We start from the raw sequence: 18,765 nt of genomic DNA on the forward strand, positions 1-18,765 counted from the left end.
ATCCGACTCAGGGACCAGCTCGCTGTAAAGACACTGAGAACCATCACTGTGGGTGACGACCTGAGACACAAGACGGTGAACTTTTCCAGAATGTTGGGACGGCGTCAAAGACTCCACAGCCTCCTTGGGTAAGTGATGGACCCCAATATTTACTCCTAGATATACCTCACGAGCACAATTTAAAGCTCACAGACAACTAAACAGAGAAGAAGCCCTAGGAAGCACCAGAAGAATAACTAACGTCCGTCCACGCAACACCTTGTATGTGAGCATGCAGGCCTGGGGACGCCACAAGGACCTCGCCTGGGAGCCAAAGCAAAACAAGACTGTCCCAGGCACCCAAGGTCTCTCCCATTTAAAACTGCCTCTGACGCCTAAGACACGGGGAAAATTCTCATAATATAAGCTAAGGCTTAAAAAATCAGGACACAATGCTACATGCAGAGAATGACACCAGGTGTCTGCTGACATGCTCCCTGCAGCTACACGCAGACACAGACAAGCTACACACAGGACAGGTCGGCAGAGGGAGGAGGTGGACATGCTCTGGGTCTAATACGTTTCCTTCTTCATATTTTCTGCACTTCGTAGGTTTGAAAAGTAGGATGAATATATATTAATTTTATAATCAGAACTATTCTATGGTGGACTTTGTAAGACTGAAAAGTTTTAAAAGATTTTATTTTTCCTTTTTCTCCCCAAAGCCCCCCAATACATAGTTGCGTATTTTTAGTTGTGGGTCCTTCTAGTTGTGGCATGTGGGATGTCGCCTCAGCGTGGCTTGATGAGCGGTGCCATGTCTGCGCCCAGGATTTGAACTGGGGAAACCCTGGGCCGCCAAAGGAGAGCACGCAAACTTAACCATTCGGCCACAGGGCTGGCCCCTGAAAGGTTTTTAATGTATTTTAATTTACACAAAACTTACACAGTAGTTTGTGCCAAAGATCACGCTTCTGAGTCTGCACTCACTAATGCTGTAATTAGTCATTTCTACACTAATTCAGCACCAACCTTTGGTCTTAAGCAGAGTAACAACCAGAAAAAAAATAACTCAAACGACCACAGCTGTTTCATTCAAAGCTGTCAGCGTCAGTCCGCAGGGTCACAGCGCCCCTGGGCTCCGCAGTCATGGTGGCTGCACCGCCCAGAACACGAACACGCCATGCAGCCATCATGGTCAAACACATCAACTAAGCAAGCGAAGTCACTGTCTCAGAGCAGAACATCCCACACTGGAACTCAAAGGCAGCCCCTGTCAGCAGCTGCCCCCTTCCAAGTCAGGAAGTGATCCGCACCCCGCCTGTGGGACACCCAGATAAAAGGCAGCCAACACCCACTTCCAAAGGAACACGACCTGCACTGTGCTGTTGCAGACATTTAACAGAAGTCCCTCCTCCCTCTTCCTTCCCCAATACAGGAAAAGCTTAACCATCTCTTGGGAAGCTCATATTTAAAATATACCTACAATCAAAGCATTAGCAATAAAAAAGGAAGAGCTTAAATTTACAATCCACTTCAATGTTAACAAATCTTATTTTTCCAAAATCAACTGCATTCTCTAACAACATCAAAAAAATAGGTTACCTGGGATTTCACAAATAGAAAAGAAACCGACTAAAAAAATACAGAAAAATAATGAAAATAATCCCTTTGGCTTATACATAGGAATAAGGAAAAGCAACAGGATACTCCAGAAATTATGTGTACAGAAAATGGAAGGAAACAACAAACTAATATTTTTATGTTTGCATGAAGAGACTGGAAGAATAAGAGAAACTAAGAGAAGTGGTTCTGGTGGGGGGAGGAAGGCAAACAGGACAGAGCCGGAATGAGACTTTTCAATGCATGACTCTTTTTTTTTTTTTTAATTTTTATTGAGTTAATGATAGGTTACAATCTTGTGAAATTTCAGTTGTACATTATTGTCTGTCAGTCATGTCGTAGGTGCACCCCTTCACCCTTTATGCCCCCCAGCCACCTCACCTTTCCCCTGGTAGCCACTAATCTGTTCTCTTTGTCTACATTTTTAAATCCCTCATATGAGTGGAGTCATACAGAGATTGTCCTTCTCTATCTGGCTTATTTCACTTAACATAATTCCCTCCAGGTCCATCCATGTTATTGCAAATGAGACGATTTTATCTTTTTTTATGGCTGAGTAGTATTCCATTGTATATATATATATATATATATACCACATCTTCTTTATCCAGTCATCTGTTGATGGGCACTTAGGTTGCTTCCACATCTTGGCTATTGTAAATAATGCTGCAATGAACATTGGGATGCATGGGACTTTTGGAACTGCTGACTTCAAGTTCTTTGGATAGATACCCAGTAGTGGGATGGCTGGGTCATAAGGTATTTCTATTTTTAATTTTTTCAGTGCATGACTTTTTACATGTTTTTTCAACAATGTACTACCTATTCAATAAATTCAATGAAAATTTATGTGACAATTAACTGAGCTGCAGCATACTTCTCCACCAACTTCAGCCCTCACACAACGAGGAGGCTGTGCAGTCAGGCTGCCTGGAGCTGAGATGCCACCACCAGCTCACTGGTACAAGTGGAATATGGGAGACACGGCAGGCAGTGCCCTGCCCAGACACCAGTCACAGAAGCCAGACCACAGCTGGGAAACCACAGTGCACCTCAAGAGATGCCCACATAATCAGGCATAATTCGATCATGCATAGCATAGCCCCTGCTTAATCCAGTTTCCTTTGCTGTCCATTGTGGTCTGAGTCCTCAGAACATTTCATCAGATGTCTAACACCATCATACAGAAAGCCCCCACCATGTCTCACCATGTGTTACTGCAATTTAAACCAGCCAGTCACTACACCGTCCTCTGCACGTTACTGGTGACACTTCACAGCTTTGAATCAGAATGGGACGTAGAAGGACGTGCAGGAGCAGGTTCCCTGTAGGAATAACTGGGACAGCCGTCTATCCTCCCACAGCAGGATGCAGCTTCTCCACCTGGGGAGATTTCTTATGAAACAATCAGAAGATAAATGACAACAAAGCAGAACTAACAGAAGAAAATTTCCACCATCCCGCAGGAGAAAACCTTATTCCAGAACAAGATTTGTTTTTTAGAATATAATTTTTGGACAAAATATGCTATAAACACTTAAAATCAGTATTTTAGTTGTGTGGGAGTGTCCTGTCACACAAATTTATAGGCAGGTCTTATAAGTTAGATATCTTCTAAAAATCCAATTTAAATTGGTAATTTGAAATCCAGAACAGATTTCTTCCTAGAAATGCTATAAATAATGGTTATTCTATTCCTTAACATTTACTTACATCTCTAACCATCCACACGAAATTGTGAAGTACTTGAAGGAAGAACCCGGTCTTACTCATCTTGTAACACTCACACCTCAGCACTGGGGAGTAACCCAGAAGACTTCAAGAATACAGGAATTTCCTGCAGCCTCAACAGACAAGGCTCCTGACACAACAGGACGGGGCTTCCCAACCTGGTCGATCAGAATCACCTGGGGCGCATGCGCCAGGCATGTTCCTGCCTCGCCCCAGACTCGCTGACTCAGAGTTTCCAGAATCGCCAGGAATCTGTTTTCTAACAGGCCCTCAATGCATCTGATGATTCAGAAAGAGTGAGGAACTAGGATGAGGGAAACAGCACTAACCACCACTCTGAGTTCCAGGACCCACGGAAAGCCAAGGTCCCGAGTGGGATGGTGGAATTCAGCAGCTCCCTGGGCAACTGCGGCAAGGGGAAGCCCTTACAGCAGGGAGTTAGTCTGCAGCTCCTGCAAAGGGAGAAATGGAGGCGACAAGGGCTCTGAGAAAGAAGATGTCTGCACAGGGGCCCACGAGGAGGGCCCAGCCCCCAACCCTGTAAGGCAGAAGGAACCACCACCTTCGCCCACTCCTGCCCAGAGCGGCACCCTCTGGAAGCACACATACAACATCTGTTAACATGTGAAGTGTGACTACAGGCACCAACACTCTGGGCAGAACTCTGGTCTTCATTTCAGGACCTTCATCTTATCTCTGACCCAAGCTCTTCTCTGGGCTCATCAGCTCTCGTCTCCCAGGCTTCGGCTGAGCAGCCTCAGGGGACAGGCCATCTGTGGTCCCCGGATATCAGGTGCACAGGGATGCTAACTCAGCCTTCACTGTCATCCAGGCAATGGGAACCGCTGCACACATGGCAGGCCCCATGTCAGTGCCTCAGATGTGTGTCTTGAACTTCTTGGCCAGCTGCTAGTAGTTTGAGAGGTTTCAAAACAAAAAAGAGAAGGAAAAAGGGAAAGACCAGAAAGACTTAGGGGTTTTCCCTCAGATATTTGACAGGCTTTCACCATACCTTCTTTGCATCAGTTTCCCTCCCCTGAGTACAGAAGGTCACAACTTGAAGAGAGACAGCCGGTCGGGACAGGCTCTGGAGACAAGTCTGCCTGTGTTCAGACCCCAGCCATGCCACTTACGAGCTGTGATGTGGGCAGACTAATTTCTTGTGCCTTCATCACATTGCTTGTGAGGCAGGAATAACAACGGCGCTCACCCCACAGAGCTGCTGCACACACTGCAGTGCATGGTCTAGACAGCAAGTGCTGGCACTACCAGGCCAACAAAGTCACCAGAAAGACGGCCCAATACCAGAAGCCAGAACCACGCTGCTGCCTGGAAACTGAGGTCACTGATGTCATTTTTGTCTGAGGGATGCCACAAACTTTCACAGACACACCATGCAATCCACAAGGAAAGGGACCGAGGCTGGGGCCTCATCCAGGGACAGAAGCTCCATCTCTCTTGCTACACTCTCTCCAGTGCACCGAGGAGTGCGCTTGGAGACACACAGATCACAGTGACCCGCGGACGCACACCGGCCGTCAGCACCACCCTGTTGATTCTGAACTTCATTCATTCCCACAGAATTCATTCAGTCCAGGATGTGAACCATTATTTGCCTTATTAGGCACAGACCATTTTATTTTATACTTAAAACTCGATTTTTTAAAAGATATTAAAAAGAAAACACTACATCATTTTTCAGTTTCTGAATTTTCTCCCAAAATATTAAGAATCTCAAAGATTTCTCTCATTTTAAAAATTTTTTTCATTTGCTAGTCCCAATCCTTAAACAATACAATACAGATGAAATTTTTTTTCTTTTTGAGGAAGATTAGCCCTGAGCTAACATCTGCCGCCAATCCTCCTCTTTTTGCTGAGGAAGACTGGCCCTGAGCTCACATCCGTGCCCATCTTCCTCTACTTTATATGTGGGATGCCTACCACAACATGGCTTGCCAAGCAGTGCTACGTCCACACCCAGGATCCGAATCGGCGAACCCTGGGCCGCCAAAGCAGAACATGCACATTTAACTCCTGTGCCACCGGGCTGGCCTCCAGATGACATTTTAATATTGACTTTTCCTCCAAGAGGAAAATTAAAATACTTCTAGATAAATCATTTCAACCTAAATGTAGGTAGCTTTCTGAACCAAGTAATTATTTATCTTCAATACCCAAGAGTCAATTAGTAGATTGAGGTTTTGGCTTAAGCAATACACTTGTGTAATTTAAAAAAAAAGAAAAACTATCTTTTTTAGAAATCTGACATCTGGCAAATGCCTGTAAACAACAATTCTCTTCCCATAATGATGTTAGTACTTTTTAAAGATGAGGAAGCTGTGAATGGACTGTGCACAGGACACATAAATTTGAAACAGGTACCTGCCTGATCCGTTTGGAAAACAACTAACCCCCAAGATGCAAAACTCATGTCCGTCTGGGGAAAACATAAATTGGAAGAGTCCATTCTGTCATGAAGAGTTTGTTTCCGACACAAAGATTTCTTAAAATCCCTAATCATAAGAACAGAGAGGGATTACTGATCAAAGCCATATTTACAAGGTCATCTGAGCTACTCTTATCAAATACAGTCACAAAATGCCGAAACTGGAAGGCCAGGAGAGGTTGCTTTACTCCAAGTCTGTCTCACAGACGAGGAAACTGAGGCCTGGAGATGTGGAATAAGTTGCCCAAATGGCAGAGGTGAAGCCAGACTCAAGCCCCCACTGCACTCCGAGAACTTTCCTGTCCATCAGTCTCCTGCAGCGTCCCCAGAACATGGTGGCACTTCTGAGCAGAGACTGGCACCACGGGGCTTTGGAAGGGCTGGGAATCCAGAACATCAACAACTTCCAGGTAACTCATAAGGCAGGCCCATGTGGGAAACACCGCTTCACCTTGTGGGCCTCTAACCCGAGGTGCCACCTGGCCGCCCAGCTGCTGTCCTCCAGAGGCACCCCACCAACACCCTCCCTTAGGAGATGGCATGTTTCAACGAAAACAAGTCTTATGCCAGTTTCACAAGAAATACAAACATTTATTAGCTGGCAGGGACAAAAACAAGCACCTGTTCTTAAAATGGCTGTGAAGTCTCTACTCTCAGTCTTCAGAACTCTGACAAGCACCTTACATAAAAGCTTCATTCCAGGAGGCAAAGCTATTCTGACATCAGGACGAGCCAACCACCTGGCTGGGCCAGGGGACAGTCCACTGTGAGACAGGACAGCGCAGCCTGACACCTGGAGCACTACGTGGGAAGTGTCAGGTACCATGTGTGCCTAACACAGGCACTACAACTCATCCCGTTTATGCAGAAACAGTGCCCACACACCCCTCCCGCCCACCAGTCATGCTGAACACCATTCGCTTCTCCTATAAAAGCTGTATGCATCCCAAGGCCATCACGCACAGGCACACGAGCTGAGCCACGTCAACTCCGTAAGAACACAGTCAGCCTGCAGTGAGGTGAGAAGGGTGCCCAGAGATGGCAGCACCACTACCCCCTGAACTTCCGGGAGCTCACCTCTAGAAAGAGCACTTCTAGAATCTAAGGGGAAAAATCTTCTGCTTTTCTGGAATTATAAGAAAAAAAGCCAGCAAATCGTCTTTTCTCCTATTCTGTTTCAACAATTACATTTCATATCCCTCCAGGAAGTACTTTTAAGGTGAAGTAGAAAGAACTGGGGACCAGAAATCAGAAGACCCAATGTTTGTCTTACGTACACCTCTTACCAGTTCTAGAACTGCCATTCCTCTATCTGTAAAATGGATATAACACAACCGGGCCTTACTACCTCACAGGGTTGAGTCAAACAATGAATATGAAAAACATTTTTTCAATCATAAAAGCACTGCAGAGCCAGCCCTGATGGCCTAGCAGTTAAAGTTTGGCACGCTCTGCATCAGCGGCCAGGGTTCAGTTCCCAGGAACCACACTGCTCAGCTTTCAGTAGCCATGCTGTCGTGGTGGCTCACATGGAAGAAGTAGAACAACTTACAGCTAGACTATACAACCATGTACTGGGGCTTTGGGGAGAAAAAAAGAGGAAGATTGGCAACAGATGTTAGCTCAGGGCTAATCTTACCCAGCAAAGAAAAAAAGCACTGCAAAAGTATAGTGTTATTACTAATTATGACAAGAAACAAATCACACCGATCTTAAAAATAAAACAGGGCTATCAGGTTGAGTGTTGACTTCTGCAAAGTCTGTTTTGATTCTTTACAGAGTTGAGCCATAACTCTCCACATTTCTGGCTACTATCGCTATTTTCGATGAGAACTTACTGGATCAGCAAAACTAATAAAGTTTGACTTTTTTTTTTTAAAGATTTTATTTTTCCTTTTTCTCCCCAAGAGCCCCGGTACATAATTGTGTATTTTTAGCTGTGGGTCCTTCTAGTTGTGGCATGTGGGATGCCGTCTCAGCATGGCTTGATGAGTGGTGCCATGTCCCTGCCCAGGATTCCAACAAGTGAAACCCCGGGCTGCTGAAGCAGAGAATGTGAACTTAAGCACTCGGACATGGGTGCTTAAGCCACCAAGCCCCAAAGTGACTTTGATAGAAAGGAGCAGACTGGTGGTCATGCATAAGACCTTACAAAGGCAGAAAGTTCACTTTTTCACTTGTTTTTAAAATAACTGTCTTGCTCACTCAGCTTCGCAGCAGCCAGTACAGCAGTCCCTCCACAAAGTTTGTGTATTCCCCCTGACACTGAGCACCAACAAACTAAATATTAGTTCAGTTCAAATACCTAGTGAGCTGTCACATTCCAGGCACTGTTCTGAGCTTTGGGAAAACCAAGCAGCAGCCATCCTTGACCTCAAGAAGCTTGCCACCCAGCAGAGGGGGCAGAAGTGAAACCACAGTTTCAGTCCACACGGGTACCTATGGAGGGACATACCTGATGCCCGTACTGGAGGCTGTGGGAGCACCCCCTCCAACCTGGGGGTCAAGGAAAGTGTTTCAGGATGAGTAGGAGAAAAAGAGTAATGTGCATTCCCCCCAACTCATGACAAGAGATTATTTTGGGTGACTTTCTACCTATGAGATTTTGAGAAATGGCAAACTTGACAAAATACTTCTTAGAATCATTGAGACCAGCTGGGCTGGCATGTATTGCTAAGATAAGTCTATACCTTTTTAAATAGCTCTACTCACACCCTTTGTTACTGGCAGACACCTGTCAGGTGATAAGACATGCACCGTCTCCCCTGCCCTCAGCCGCTGGTAAACTGTTCAGTTTTGTTACGTGCTTCTTGGGAGACGTTAAAAAGTTTATCTGACGAGAAAGATGAAATCAGCAGTCACAGTTATCCTGCGGACTGTTTATGGAATGTGTTTGAACTTTGCTCCCCATTTCCAGGGGACCCTAAAGGGAAGGGGCGTGAGCGGTGGTGGCATGGCAGGCCAGCCATCAGCAGGTCTTGGCTCCAGCCCGCTGTGCCATCACCCGCGGCACAACCTGGGGTGAGTCTTCAACTCTCTCCACCCGATTTCCTCTCTTGTTGAGAGTTAATGAAACAGATGGATCTTACAGTCAACTCCAAGCCTAAAGTCCACACGTCCATTCTGGCGGAGCATGTTATTCTGAAGACCTGCCTAAAAAGGTCCCAAAATGACTGCAAAACATGGCTTTTACACAGGAACAAGGTTAGATGCATTTTTTAAAAAGAATCCTAACAGAGGCTAAATAAAATGAATGCATAGGTATTTCATTGCTTTTTAGCATACAAAAAAGTGTGAAGGTGAAATCCCACAAAAACTAATGTCTTTCTCCTTCAGCTTTCTTCTCTATATGTGTACTTCTACCCTCAGACATAATTATATCCAATAAAAGCCTTCTTTCTCCATCACAAAAAAAATGAGCCAGGTTTTCTGGTATGAAATCAAAGCCATTTAAGATTCAAACAAACTTGTAAAAAGTTTTAAAAAGAATTATTTCAGTCACTAATTAGAACAATCTTAGTTAATTTAGAGAAGTTGGGGGATTTGGGCTACAGACATTAGCCTATTGATGCCTATGGATGCAAAGAGAAAAGTGATATGTTTAAATGTGAAACAAAACTAGCAAAAGGAGGCATCCTTGACCTGCTGGGCTATTTTCTCTTGTCTTTTAATTCCCACAATAGACCAGTTCACCTGGCAGATCCACCTCATCACGTCATTCCTCAAGGGTGAAATTCTCGTTCACCCACAGCCACTCTACACAGAACAGGCACAGAAGCAACTACTGACACCGGTGACCATGACATTCCACTGGACAGTAAATCCTGGCACATGACGTCATCACTCACATCAAGTAAACATATTCTGTTTATGTCCAACAACTTTAGAGACCTCTTTGATTGTTTCACCTCTCCAACTTCTGCTTTTTGGTTGGAGGGGAGGTGGGAGGCCTCTCCCTGGCTGGGAACCGTCTACAGCTCATAAGGATGTGTTGACAGCACAAAGAGATGAAGGCAAAACCTAAGTCCAGCACGTGGGAAGTTAACCTGGAGAATGCCTATCACAGGAAGCGATCTGGCTGGTATTAAAGACTGAAAACTTGCACTCTTCGGTTGTAAGGCAGCTAAAACGCAGCTAAGTTTCCCTAGCATGGAAAACCAGCTACTGCAGACTGCATATGAAGTGATTCTGAGCTGACGTTTCATCCAGAGCTGCTGAAATACCGCCGCGCGTTACACCACCACCTCCGTCCCGCCCTGCAATCCGTCTACCATCCCCAAGCCACTCCTTACACTGGGGATTATGGATCCAGTCCGTGAACTAAACAGGGGAGCGAGCAGCAAACACCACACGGCACGCTTCTCCTTTGGGCCAGCAGGAAACTCCAGTTACTCCGCTGACTAGTTAAGCTAGTTAGAGCTAGTTAAGCTGCTGAAAAGAAATGCGTGCTTGGAGAGATCACCACGGCAGGCCAGAGACTTGATTTTCAGGCTTGGAGGCGGTCAACGACGAGAGATTCGGAGTCTGAGCTCAGGGTCAAAGCCCTCTGAATCACAAAGCGCCGATGGGTCAGCGCGGGCAGGAGACAAAAATGAGCGCCGACAAAGAAAACCCCGAACTAAAAGTCTGCCCACTTGTGTTTTGCAGTAAAAGCACCGGGACGGCAGGCAGGTGGTGACAAGCACTCCCACGCTCGCCGAGACCCCAGATTTTTACGGACAGGTCCTCCTGAAGTCTCCAGAACTGCGATTCTCTATCCCTGCCTATATTTCACAGGCCACCTACCCCAGCCCTCTTCCCACGACCCTGGCTCCTCCTCCGTCTACAGCGCCGCGGGGTCTCCTCCCAGCCGCCCACACAGACAAACGGACAAGGGGCCGGACAGTGGAACTGCCGGCCCGGCGCCCGCCCTCCGCGCCCACTCCTCCAGCGGCCCAGCCCCTCCGGAATCCGAGGGTCTCAGCGCCGCCACCTGCAGGCGCCCCCACCCCGAGGCCCAGCCGCCAGGGGGCAGGAGGGAGCAGCCCGCGCACGCCCGCCCGCCGCCCCAGCCACTCACGGATCTGCACCCGGCGGGGGTCCAGGCGCGCGGCGGCGGCGAGCAGGGCGTCCAGGCGGCGGTGCAGCGCGGCGGTGCGGCGGCCCAGCGCGGCCGCCTGGCCCTCCAGCTCGCCGAAGATGTCCCCGGCGCAGCGCGACAGGTCGGCCAGCTGCGCCAGCAGGCGCACCAGGGCGCGCGCGCTGACCTGCTCCAGCGAGCGGAAGAGCGTGGCGCCCGCGGCCCCCGGCGGCCCGGCGCGCACGGTCCTCTGGTGGAAGGGCATGGCGGGCGAGCGGCGGGACAAAGGGGGCCGGCGGGCGGAGCCCGGCTCCTGCTGGGGGCGCGCGGCGGCAGGGGCGCGCGGGGCTCCGAAGTCCCCACCGCCCGGCGCGCGGCGGGAACACGTCCGCGGAGCCGCTCCGGGCGGGGCGCGGGTCCCGCCGAAGTTTGCAGGAGGCAGGAAAGCGCCGGCGGCTCCTTCCCTCCCTCGCGATTGGAGAGGGAGGAGGAAGCGGGGGAAGTGCCGCCGACACCGGCGAGAGGGAGGGAGACGAGAGGAAGGGGGAGGAGAAAGGGGCTGGCCGGAGCCACCTGCGGCGCCCGGAGGTGCGGCCGCGCCCTGCGCCCTCGGACAGCACGGCCTCGGCCTGGGCCCCCGGGCCGCTGCCCCCCGCGCCCCCGGCGGCTGGGCTCGGTCCCCGGCCCCCGGCCCCCGGCCCGGCGTGGGCAGGTGGCGCGCAGCGGGGGCGGGGGCAGCCTGGCTCGGGCGGCTCACCTGGGCGGTTCACCTGCGCTCCTGCCCGCGGCGGCGCTGAGTCAGGCGCGCCCCGCCCCGCGGGAAACGCCCGGGACCTCCGGGGGTCCCCAGGTCTCCCCCCAGGCCGTCTCTGGAAGGCGGCCAAGGCTTCTGCGCCGCTTTGGGGGACCTGAAAGAGTACAGCATTAAATCGTCCATTGGCCAGTGGTTTTGTATCTGACTAGGAGTCCCGCTCGGAAAAAACTCAGAGGACCTCTTTTTTTTGGCGGGCTGGGGGGGCTTCAAGAAAAACTTGCAAGTTTTTCTTAGCAAGCTGGCTCTTCATGGGGCTCCCTCCCTCTCCACCTTGGAAGGCGCCAGCTGAAATGTGCGGAATCTGGGTTTCTTCCCCCAAGCATGGGGGGGGTTGGGGCGGGGGGCTGGAACCAGAACTAGAACCCTGAATTCGGTGCCTGGAAGATGTTTAAGATAAATGCTGTCGAGGTCATGGTCACGACACACCACACTAACTCATACCTCCTGGTTAGTCGTATTTGAGGAGCCTGAGTCCAATATCCCGCAGCCCTGGCCTCTTGGGCTGTTTGCTCAGAAAAGGAACCTCGGGTGTTTGCTTTCTGCCCCACAAGTGACCCGGATCACTGTTCCGGGTTGCATTTTGGGAATCAGTCTTGGGAGCTGTGCTGATTGTCTTGCAAGGTGGATTCCCTCTTTGGGGCAGAGACGCAGGGCACACAGGCCTGAGCGCATCTCCAGATGGAACTTGGTAGACAGAAATGGCTTGGGGTCCTTCCCTCGTTGTACAGCAGCTCATTCTTCACAATATGGCCAAATAACAATCTCATGATCACTTACTCTGACCACCTGCAGGGTCGTCATCAGCTGCTCTACCGGTGACAAAAATGCTTTGAAGCTTAGGAAGCTCTATACACATCAGATACAGGATGCAAGTGCTGTCTCCTCAAGAAGTTTCTGCTGGGTCCTCCATGTGAGGCACTGGCTAGATGGAAGGTGATGTGCAGAGCTGGCTCCATCCCATCACCACGACGCTCCCAGCCTAGTGGACCACAGATCACATTTTTAATTCATATACCATACAATTCACCTATTTAAAATGTACAATTCACTGATTTTTAGTATATTCACAGTGTTCTGCAAACATCACTACAATTTTGGAACGTTTTAATCACCCCTTCCTCCCTCTCCCCCAAAAAACAGTTCTCTTTACTCATTCACCTTTTTGTTTCCATGTATTTGCCTCTTCTGGACATTTCATATAAAGGAAATCCAACAATATGCGCCTTTAGGGTCTTCTGTCACTTAACATAATGTTCCCAGGTTCATCCATGTGCCTATATCTACTTAATTCCATTTTATGGCCGAATAATATTCCATTGTATGGATAGACCACATTTTGTTTATCCATTCATCTATTGATAGGCATTTGGGTTTCTACTTTTCGGCTGTTATGAATAATGCTATGAACATTCATGTACAAGATTTTGTGTGGACACATGTTTTCATTTTCTTTTGGGTATATATCTGGGAGTAGAATTGCTGGGTCATATGCTAACTATGTTTAATTTTTTGAGGAACTGCCAGACTGTTTTCCAAATCACCTGCACCATTTTACATTCCCACCAGCAATGTGTAAGGGTTCCAATTTCTCCACATCTTCACCAATACTTGTTATTATCTGTCTTTTTTATCATAGCCCTCCTAATGGTTGTGACTGGTATCTCACTGTGGTTCTGACTTGCATTTCCCTGGCAGCCTGTGATGCTGGGCATCTTTTCATGTGCTTACTGGCCATGTGCTTATCTTCTTGGAGGAAGATGACACGTTTGGAGAGAAGTTTGTTCAGATCCTTTGCCCATTTTTAATTGGATTATTGTCTTTCTATTAAGATGCCATGGATCTTTGGGTCTTTATGTGTTCAAGGTGTACATTCTTTATCATGTATAACATTTACTTTGTAATTGCTTCAACAGTCTGTTGTGGTTAAGGCTTGTTGTTTATGTGTTCATTCTTCTTATCCCTTAAGACTGTCTTCTTGATCTGAAAAGAAATACGATTTAACCATATAAACTAATATAAAAAGAGCAAAGGCAAGCCAGCCTGATGGCCTAATGGAGAAAGTTTGGCGTGCCCTGCTTTGGTGGCCCAGGTTCAGTTCCTATCTGTCAGTAGCCATGCTGAGGCGGCATCCCACATAGAAGAACTCGAAGGACCTACAGCTAGAACATACGACTATCTACTAGGGCTTTGGGGAGGGAAAAAAAAAAGCAGGCATATTTTTGTAAATTTGTAATCCTAAGGCAACATGAATGGAATTTTTTGATAAAATGATTTCACTGCTCCAAAAGCTGAATTTAAACTCAATGTGTAAAACCAGAACATTGAATAAACAGGATTTGTGGAGTGTACTCATAAAAGCAACTTAATTTTTTTGCCTACTGTGCCATTAAAATCTGATGAGGATAGTTCTTCCTCTTCCAATGAATGACAACTCGAGCAGTCCCATAATTATTTTGTTCTGTCTCAGCTAAAGAAAACCTTACCATCACTTCAAGAGATAAAACATGCTGTCCGTTCAGGAATTAAAATCTTGCCCCTTCCCTAGCAGGGGCTTTCTGTGGGCAGAAGTCGGGGCTTTGAGCCTCTCCTCCCCTCCACCTGCCAGTGTGCTGACAATAACATGAGGGGGGAGAAGAGAAGCAGCAGGAAGGTCTCTCCTGGACTGGTACTCTCAAAGAGCCGCATCACACCCTCTGGGCCCAGGGACCTTGGAGGCTGAATCCTCCATAAACACTTCCGTGTCCCTTTCTGGGAATGTGTGACCATAATTCCTGAGACAAGCAATGAATTCTAACCGCTAATTCCACCTTGTTCTTCTTTCTGTCCACTCCACGCAGACTCACTCTTGGGGTCCTATCAACCCTCCAGCGAGACCTTTTAGGCAGAATCCCCTTTAAAATGACCTCAGGCTGACCTTCCTACTGTCGACTCCACAAATGCTCTCTGAGATTCACGACCTTTAAAAAGCTCAGGTTGGAAGACAGAATTAGCCCTCTGCTGCCACAGGATACAGTACCTGCCCCGGGTGGGAGTCTGGCGCCCGCCCACCATCAGCCAGGAGCATCCTCCAAGCTCTCTGAAAGATACTGGGGAGCCTCTCATTATGCTGGCGCCTGATGCCAGTGCTCCGCCCACCACGGGTGAGGGCAGAACCCCCAGTGCAGCTCTCCCCAGGCCCTCCTCCCAAAGCCCTCCCCCATCTTCAGCTACCTGACTCTTACCCTCAACCATTTCCTTTGAGATGTCCACACTGTAGTCGCCATCACAACTCATTTTGGTATCTGACATCTGTCATTTCTTGGTGCATCAGTCACAACCTCCCATTTAATATCTATAAATAACACACACAACAGAACAACACATTATGTTAAGTTACTCCAACCAGAATTTAGTGCCAACTAAGCTAAGGGAAGTGGGAAAAGAAAGCAGTTTGGGAGAGAGGAGGTCTGGTGTGACAGGCTGACACTGAGAATGGTCTGATGGCAGGTAAAGACCCGAGGGTGGAATTCAGATGAGGACTGGGCACCACAGAAGAGAGTCAGATGTCCTCAGAGCTAACAGAGGAGCATGAGGACGGGTGGGCAGAGAACCAAGGTCCACGTGAGGGAAAGCTCCCAGTCAGGGCGAGAAGAAAGGAGCATTGAAGAAAGAGGAGGAGATCTGAGTGTGGCTGACCGATCCCAGGGGTAGAGAAAGGGCCGAGAGAGGCAGAGAGGGATTGGCAGGGATGGGGTTACCGCCATCTTCAAAAGAGCAACTGTGCTATGACAGTGAGGCAGAAACCAGATGTCAGTGATGTAAGCAGAGAGGACACACAGTGACAGAGCTGGAGCATTCAGAGAGAAAACCACAGTGAAAAGAAGCTCAAAAACTGGTTAGATGAAGCAATATTACCAAAATATTTTTTTTCCTCAAGACAGCACTTGAAAACCAGGTATGGCTGAAACTGTCCATCCCATTGGGCTGTCCTCTCTCTTTTTGCTGACAGCTCCATTTGTTTACCAGAATGTCCAGACTCTGGAGATCCTAATTCCTCTACCCCATCCTGTTCTGAGAGTGATGGTCAGGTGTCACCCAGTTCTAAGCCAATCACACTGTCGGGAAGTGGGAGGCTTCTGAGAAACGGCCCCTCCCTGATGCCAGGAGAAAGAGGAGGAGAAAGCCTCACCCATTCTCATCTCTGGCCAGACCCCTGCCTCCTCCTGAAGACATGCTGTCTGGAGCTGCAGCAGAATCATGACACCAAGAGGGGCAAGGGGAGCATGGAACCCCCCACCCCGCAAACGCTGAGCCTGCCCCATGAGGACGAGCCCACATGTGCTGACGGTGTCCCGCCTTGTGGTCTGGGACCAGGAGCATCACCATCACTGGGTAGCTTGCTGGAACGCAGAGTCTCAGGCCCCACCCCAGACCCACCAAATGAGAATCTGTATGTTAAGCTCCCCAGGTGATTCATACGTATTGCATAGCTTGAGAAGCACTGGTTTAAACTCCTCTTGGCTGGGTTTTTCTGTTACTTCTAGCTGAATACATAGGAATTTGTGACAGGGAGAAGTAGTAGGTGATCAAGGAATTGAAGACTGGAGAGAATTAAATGACTACGGAAGGATGTGAGCAAGGATACAAGTGAGGTTGCCAGAAGGCCTAGGTGTCAGCAAAGAGAGAGCAAAAGTCACCTGTCTAGATATAAGAAAGGAAATGGTGGGGTGTTTCTCGCGACTCAGCAAGTGTTGAATAAAAGAATCCCTGAGAGAGGGCTCGAGAGGAATGAGCCCACCTTCCCACCGCCCGGAGGCCCAGGGGAGAGCGTAGAGGCTGCAGGTCCACACCTGGGACGTCGAGGATCCGGGCACGATTAAGATCATCTTTACAAGGCTGACTGCAGAGTAGGGATGGACCTAAGAATGTGGGAACAGAAGTAATAGATGGCCTGAGTGTGGCGGAAGACCCCTGGGGCCCAGGAGAGCAGGGTGCTGGGGGTGTGAAGGGAAAGAGCTGGAACACAGGGGTGGAAGGCCCCCAATCTGAGACCTGAGCCAGACGATGACTGACAGTTATGTGAGCCAAACAGAGACATGCTAATGAGAAGGAAGAGCAGACTCCACCAACCAACAGGTAATTGTCCAAAAGGCAAAGATTAGGAGGCCGGCCTGGTGGTGCAGCGGTTAAGTGCGCACGTTCCACTTCTTGGCAGCCCAGGGTTCACCGGTTTGGATCCCAGGTCAGACATCGCACCACTGGACAAGCCATGCTGTGGTAGGCGTCCCATATATAAAGTGGAGGATGATGAGCACAGATGTTAGCTCAGGGCCAGGCTTCCTCAGCAAAAAGAGGAGGACTGGCAGTAGTTAGCTCAGGGCTAATCTTCCTCAAAATAAATAAATAATAAATAAATACATTAAAAAGGCAAAAATTAAAACCTATCTTTAATAGAAATAAAGTAAATACCCCATTTGAAACAAAATTTTTTTATAGTGCTCAACAAATCGTTTTTCTTATAGTACTCAGTAGACCTTATCAAACATGACTCAAACTTTAAATAATAATAGAAATGAGCCTTCACCTCAGGGGCTTATAAAAAAGGAAGCAACTCTATCAGGCTGCCAAGTGGCTTCCAACAACAGAAATGTTCGCTCTCTCAGTTCTGGAGGCCGGAAGTCTAAAACCAAGGCGTCAGCAGGCCCAGCTCCCGGGGACCCACAGGGAGAACCCTGCAGCCTCTTCCATCTTCTGGCATGTGCTGGAGATCTCCAGTATTCCCTGCCTTATGGATGCATCCACCACTCCAATCTCTGCCTCCATTGTTGCATGGCCACTCCTCCTTGTGTCTCCTCTCTGGTCTCTGTAAGGACTTCTCACAAAGACACTAGTCACATTGGATCAAGGGCCCACCCTACTCTAGTAAGGCTTCATCTTAACTAATTACATCTGCCAAGAGCCTATTCCCAAATAAGCTCACATTCTGAGGCATTGGAGGATAGGATTTAAACATATCGACACAATAAGACGACAGAAACAAAGTGTCTTTAGGTTAATTACTTAGATCAAGAGAATGGCCCCGTGGCTGAGTGGTTAAGTTTGCACGCTCCGCTTCAGCGGCCCAGGGTTTTGCCGGTTCAGATCCTTGGTATGGACATGGCACTACTCATCAGGCCATGCTGAGGCAGCATCCCACATGCCACAACTAGAAGGACCCACAACTGAAAATATACAACTATGTACCAGAGGGCTTTGGGAGAAAAAGAAAAAGTAAAACCTTTAAAAAAAAAAGAATCTTCATGCAAAATTACCAGAGGCAAAAAACAAGGGCAGATCCCTCCCAGGTCCTGGTTCTGGACCTTTCTGGGGAGGCAAGGGAGCATGATCCTGGGGTTCTGGCTCTGGTCCAGCACCCCTGATGCTGCTCCTGCTGGAACGTCACCACTCTTCCTCACTCGTAAATTCAGCAGGGGGTTGGGCTCTGTCCCATGACTGCTGGCCTCTGCTCAACAGTGAGGGAGAACTGAGGAAGCAGGAAGAGAGCTGCAGCCCTAAGCTACATCCGGACGTGAAATCATGACTAGCACCCTGTTCCCACCTTTTCATTAATATACCTGAAGATAAATCCTATTAAGTTTATTCCAAGACCAAAACTGTGGAAGTTAGGGGCCAGCCTGGTAGCACAGTGGTTAAGTTCATACGTTCCGCTTTGGCAGCCCAGGGTTCACTGGTTCAGTTCCTGGATGTGGATCTACACACCATGTACCAAGCCATGCTGTGGCAGGCATACCACATATAAGGTAGAGGAAGAGGGGCACAGATGTTAGCTCAGGGCTAATCTTCCTCAAAAAAAATTGTGGAAGTTTTATATATATATATATTGGTGAGGAAGATTGTCACTGAGCTAACATCTGTGCCAATCTTCCTCTATTTTGTATGTGGGATGCCACCACAGCATGGCTTGACAAGCAGTGTGTAGGTCTGCACCCAGGATCCAAACCTGGGCTGCTGAAGCAGAGCACAGAAACTTAACCACTACACCACCAGGCCAGCCCCCAACTTTTTGCTCTATGGGACAAATTGTTACTGTATTAAAAGTCTAATGGTTGCTGCACTGGTAGTATTACCTTATCC

This window comes from Equus asinus, chromosome 24, assembly GCF_041296235.1.
Source record: "Equus asinus isolate D_3611 breed Donkey chromosome 24, EquAss-T2T_v2, whole genome shotgun sequence".
NCBI classification, from domain to species: Eukaryota; Metazoa; Chordata; class Mammalia; order Perissodactyla; family Equidae; genus Equus; species Equus asinus.